Consider the following 6,774-nt stretch of genomic DNA (forward strand, 5'->3'; position numbering starts at 1 on the left):
CTAGTAAAAGAATTAATTTATTTCTAATCATTAAACAAAGTGTTATTAAGGGAAATAAGTAGATAAAATAAACTAAATTAGCAACTGAAAGTGTTTATGAATTAAAATACTTAGTTTTTTTACTGAAAACACATATAGATGGACAAAAAACCAAAACTAGATAACATGTATTTGAGCACATTTTTTGCTTGTTTTTATGTAAAGATTTACTTGGTGTTTGTTACAATAACAAAATACACTTAATGAATATGTAGTTTATAATAGATGAAAAATATGGCTTAAAACACATAATCTGTAAAGTATTTTAATTTTAAGACAATGACAATAAACTTCTGAAACTCAGATTTTACCTAAATGAAATATAATAAAAGTCTTTTTTATCTTTCTTTTAATGTAAATAAATACAATTTATTTCATGAGGTTATTATAAATTCTATAAATCATTTATGGTGGCTCACTAGGGTGTGCAAAAGAGAAACACAGACCCTGAAAGTGATAAGATTGAAATTTAAAAATTCAAAACATGGAGTGTTAAAAAGTCGTTAAGGTCTTGTGTACAAAGTTTATATAAGATTAATAATTATTAACTTAGCACTAAACATTGTAAACTATTAAGTTTGAGATTTAAGTTTCAGTGGTATACTTTTATCCCACACTTTAAGTTGAAAGCTTAATAGAAATTGGCACCATAACGGTGAATGTGCAATACAAGAATATGGACAACTTCAAGAGAAACACAGTGATAACTATTTACTCAATATAACTAGCAAAGTATTCAGTATAAGTGTACAACCAAAAACAGTTACCAGTGGACGGAACGGAACATCTAAACATCTGATTTACAGTTAAATATTTATATAAAAATATTAATGGAACAACAATCTATCCATCACACTATTTGGTGAACAGGTTTGCAGCTAACTAAATTATTACTTCTTTTGAAACAAAACATTAGCAAGAGTAAACATCTTAACATGTTTATGTTACTCATTTTATTTTTGTCCATACAGGAGAGTGTGTTGTATTTGGATTAGATCTGGATACCAGGTAGTAGAAACACTTTTGATGATAACCTCTCACTAAATGTAGAAAAGATACAACTGTTATAACAGTATTAAATAAAACTTAATCCAGGTAAGCCAGTCATATAAAGACCAAATATTTTGCTGAAAATGGCAATTTTTTATTGACATCGGTGTGTACTCATATGTATGTACTCGTGCTTCAGCTTGCTTCTGGTGAGCTGTGCAAGGCAGAGCACTGTATGTTCTTGTGTCGTCCAGTTATGATCTCAAAACACAAGTGCTGTAATAGAAAATCCCTCCCAAGTATGACGTGTGTAGTCTTATAAGACTTATTTCAGCAAAAATCACTCAGCAGCCGAGATTCATTGTGAATTGTGTATGGTTTATGATCCAAACATGGATCAGGTGTAGTCCATCGGTGGGTGCAAATTTTTAAAAATGGAAGAAAAGCATTCATGTAAAAGAAAGGAGTAGTAGACCTTCTCTTTTGAACAAAGTCAATAAAAATCTTCGTGAGAACCGTCACGTTTGAAAGTTTCAGATAATTTTTTAAAATTAGATAGATAGAAAAACGTAAGCTATCACAAATGTTGAGCTTGTTAGGTACCAAAACCACTTACCCTCACACAGCTTGAAGAACAAATAAACTTTTGGCCAAATTCAAAATTGGACGTTTTTGATCATCCCCATACAACCTGGACTTGTCTCCTACTTTCTGAATAGCTCTCTTATGATTATTATTTACATGTCTGAGGGTTAGTTTTAAGTGTGAGAAGTTAAAAAAAGAAGATCTAAAAAAATGGTTTGATATTTTTAACCATTTTGACACCCACCCATCGATTCTTTAGTAGATATTATTCTATTGATTGTACAAAATAACAGGTTGAGTGCTTTTACAATGCAAACTGGCTGTCAGTTCATATATTATATTAGTCAATATTATTAAGCTGATTCTTGATTTTTATAAATCATAAATAAAAATTCAAGATCAGAGCCAATTGAAATTTGTAAGGTTATGGAAATACAAATTCTAGTTTACCTATACAAATTGAAAAATCATATTTTTACTTTTAATTTTCTACAAAAAGAGTTTTTATTACATGCAAAAATAATGTATACAATTACAGATGTTTTATGGGTTATTTTTACTTATAAATAACAGGCATTTGACTTACTTAAATATTAGTTAACACAATTTTCAACAAAATTATATTATATTTAACATAATAAAATTATCTGTATCTAACAAAATCACAAAGTCATTCAGCTTTAATGAGAAAAACACGTCTCATATAGTCTAACAAAAGATAGTGCCAACTGTACAGCACTAACTTATGCAACTAATTGTAAAATTTACCACTAATGTACAAGACACCAGAGGCAGTGTCAGAGGCAATACTAATAAGTGAGATACACTACCACTGGTCCTGTAAGGGTTAAATCAGTAAAATAATTATTTAAAAATATCACTTACTATAGTAACAATAAATTAAATGTAATACTCTTTTTTTACAATAATATTAATATAATAGTCTTGATAGATTAAACAAAATTATTACTTAAAATCTCCATAAAAGGGAGTATACAGATAATTAAAATCCAGTTTGGAGTTTTCACCAACATAATGACTATAATAGTTTTATAAAAATCATTTGTTTCAATACTATTTTAAATTTTAACCCTATCATAATAATACAAAAACAAAAATACTGCAAATTACTTAGAATAACTATATACAATATTTCTAGGACATTAATTAATTAAATAAAAAAAGCAAACCTAAACAAATTTGAGGTTAGGAGCGTTTTAAAATTATATTAGTACAATAAAGCTTTATGTCACAAACATATTTTAAAATCTTTTATTGTTTAAGCCTTATTTGAAAAGTAAGTACCATGTTGCTTTGCTGTCTCGGTAGCATGTCTGTGACCTCTCGCACATGTTTACTACTCTTTTTGTCTCCCTTATATCGCAACAGACTTCGTTATAGTACTAGTGAGTTGGGTTAGTTGGCTGATTCATTGTTTAAAATGACTCGTGTGATCATTAACCCTCCATCGGGCGCTTAAAATTAGAAACACCATCAGGCGCTCACGGAGGTTTCCTCCAGGTTAGTGAATAATGGATATTATAGTCGTTTAAACTGTTTTTATTTGTTTAAATATTCATACGATTTAATTACAATGTAATATATTCATTTTTAGAATTTAAATAAAAATTACTCTCTTATGTAATGAATTTTCCAAATAAGAATTTCGAAATTTAAAAAACTGTTATTGTATAGTAACAACATGATTTATTTTAAGGAATATTGCAATTAATTGTAAAAATGTTTAACCTTCTGTAATAATATATAGAAATTAACTTAGTTTTTCACTTCTTACAAAAACAACTTACTTCAATTTTTGAGATATTATACAATTGTAATGTCAATTATTATTCTAAAATCAAAATTTATTCTTTACTAAAAATTTTTGAACACTACACAAAGTTTCAAAACATTTTCCTTCTGGTTCTTATAACGACAATGTTCACTCCATAAACAGTACTGAAATGTTCCCTAGCACACGGGTACTGTACTGACAATTCTCTCGTCTTCATTCTCCATTTCACAAAATTCAAATAAAATATATTGTAAAACTTAAAAAGAACCCATCACAGGTCAGGCATTTAGGCGCACACGGATTATTACTACATAAAAACTAAACACTATAAAGCGCTCACGGAGATTTCGTCCAAACACGACATCGGGCGCTCACGGAGGAATCGTCCAGTCTCGCACGGAAGTAGACCTCATACTGACAGATTTTGACAAAGATAAGCGGGAGGCTATTGTTTCGCTTCCCCGAAAGATTGCCGTGAAGTACACTGCGGGACACGACTGCCAACATCAGAAAAGTAGTACTATTTTTAATAATAAACAATACACGGAGGAAAACTCCGTTTAGCGCCCGATGGAGGGTTAAGCATATTCCTGACTGTGAGAAACATGAAACCATTGTCAATTCACGTTATCAACATTATTTGAATAATGTGATAACATGATGAATAAGGGAGTAAGTAAGAATATGGGTTTTCCAAGTAATGTACACTTCTGGCTGGTTTATACCTGCCTTTAGAACCTATACTGGGTACAGCAAAATTAATGGTGTTACTCAAATCTGAGCAACTGAATGAACGTTCAAGAAGCAGATTTCGAGATAATGGTGTAAAAAGGGCTGGTCGATGAGTTTAGTTGACTATGGAGGGTGACTGAGTGGATGGGCTCTCTTTTTAAAGCCTAAACATTAAGCAGTATGGTTTTCCCTGACTGCTTTGATTAAAAGAGGCTGAAACATAGCTAACAACCCTTTCTTCCAAGGTGACTGACAGTGCTGGAGTCTCCATGGGATCTTGACAAGAAGTGGTTCCTACCCTGAGCTATACTTATCCTGAAAATCCTGTCACTCCAGAAGAAGTGTAAGTTTCTCCTTGCACTCCTTCCTGTCACTCCTTTGACTAAGTTTCCTTGTCTTCTTGTCCTAAGTATATGAATAAAAGAATGTACGTGAAAATGTTAGTGGTGGATCAACATGACCATTTGTGGCTGATGTGCTGTCATGGAACAGTTTCGGTAGATAGGAATGTCTGCCCACATGTTGCTAACACCACCATCATTAAATCATACAATATGATTGGGGATGATTATTGTTCATAACAAACGGCCCCAACATAAGAAACAAGAGTATGTTGTCCTAACTTTGGCTAGGTAAATAAAGCCAACCTAGCTCCTTTTTTATAACTATTCCTTCATGTGGAGGTCTTCGGGCAGTCAGCAAAGTGGATCTTATGACATCACAATTTAATACACTTACTCAATAAAAGCAGTAAAGTGTTTATGATCTGCTGCATAACAGCCTTTAAAAAACATTTTAAAGTGCAATCAAAATACACCTAACTTTTTATGGAAAGAAGATTTATGTAAGCCCTTGTTCAAAAAACTGCACATTCAAAATTTTCTACGTTTTATATCATGTACATTTCATCAAACGAAATTTAAATTTAATGTATTAGAACCACAATGTCCACAGTGCAAATAATGATGCAGCACCAATTTTCAAAACCCAATCCACAGATTGAAGTTAGTTGAAAGATATAAATTCCAAAATATTCTAGCTACATTTCTCTTTTTGCTTGGATAAAATATTTAAAAAAACTTATTATTTGATGAGACTTTTATACAGTTCAAATAAATTTAACAAAAGTTACATACCTAAAAAGCGGTATAAACCGGAAAACTTACTGTACATGATAAACATACTGACTACATACCACAAGATCTAAGATAAAGTATGGAAATACATTTATTTTTGCACACTCTAACTTATTTACACCACAATGGTACTTACTTTTCAAATATACCTTAAGTAATATTTATTATTCCTAAAAAATATTGATACAATTTTTATTTGGATGAGAAGTTGTATTTCTTCTTCTGTTAGATAGAATAAACATAATATGTAAGGTACAGTAGAAGCTCAATTAACTGTCAGTGTTGTGAAAACAAAATATTTGTGATTTAGTAATGGTGCAAGTTATGCATAACTGCTGATAGTGAAAGCATGTGCATCAAAGAAGCAATCACAAGAAGATTAGAGACTACTTCAAATTTTACGCTCTTAATTCTCATAAGTTGATATAGTTTTCTGTATGTAACTTTTGGTACAGTTCTTAATTCTACTGTAAATAGTTTAATTTATTTTCACCTCAATAGGATATTAAAATATACATTTACACTTATAATTTATATTTTCCTTTTCTTTGTTTTGTGTCTATTCCCTTTACCGTCATACCCTCAGTCTCAGCAGACAATGGACAATAGAAGTTCTACTGTAATGTAATCCAACTTCAAATATACTTTTACATTCTTATTACCTTCGAACCAAAAGATTATAAATAAAACAATGACTTTTTATTTAGTCTGACACCTCATTCACCAATAATTTTCTGTTAATTTTACTTATTTGCACAATCCAACAAAGGACTTCAAAACAAAGAACAAAGTATAAAGACATATTATGTTGTGTTTTTTAACAAATCTATGTATTTATGTGGTATAATTCTCCATGCACGCACATCAATATATATTGATCTTATGATCTGTGAATGCAGTGATGTATTGAATTATAGTTTAAACTAATGAGCCAATGTTCTTCATTCAAAGTACTTCATCAGATATAAACCTTGATGACAAAACTATCTAATCAGAGCAACCTTGGATCAATTACTTTGTGAATACAAAGTTTTGAGAAAAATTTACTTTTAAATCGCATTGGTTTAGTATCCGGATAGATTTGCTTTACCTAGAATAAATAAAGCGGTATTGGAAATTGGCAAAATACTTGGTTCGGTACTTTCATTTGTAGTTCACAAGGTTAAACTATTTTTACAGAACTCTTTTTCTGACAACTTCCTCCTCTACCTGCAGCTGGAACACGATTTTATGTGAAAGAATATTTACAACTACAGGATGATTTGCAGGGTTACATATCACAGCCTTAGAACGGAGATAGCATAGTGTTGGATGGCACTTAAGATATATTGATGCTACTTAGTATAGTTTACTCAATGGGAAAGGCAACATAGATATAAACCAAACCAATTTGATGACAAATTTGAACTGAAACCAATTTTCAACCATATTGGATTATTATTATTATTATATCTGAAGCAAAAGTCTGCAACAAGGCCACAAAACAGATATTAGTTC

The sequence above is a fragment of the Homalodisca vitripennis genome, chromosome 2 (assembly GCF_021130785.1).
Source record: "Homalodisca vitripennis isolate AUS2020 chromosome 2, UT_GWSS_2.1, whole genome shotgun sequence".
NCBI lineage: Eukaryota > Metazoa > Arthropoda > Insecta > Hemiptera > Cicadellidae > Homalodisca > Homalodisca vitripennis.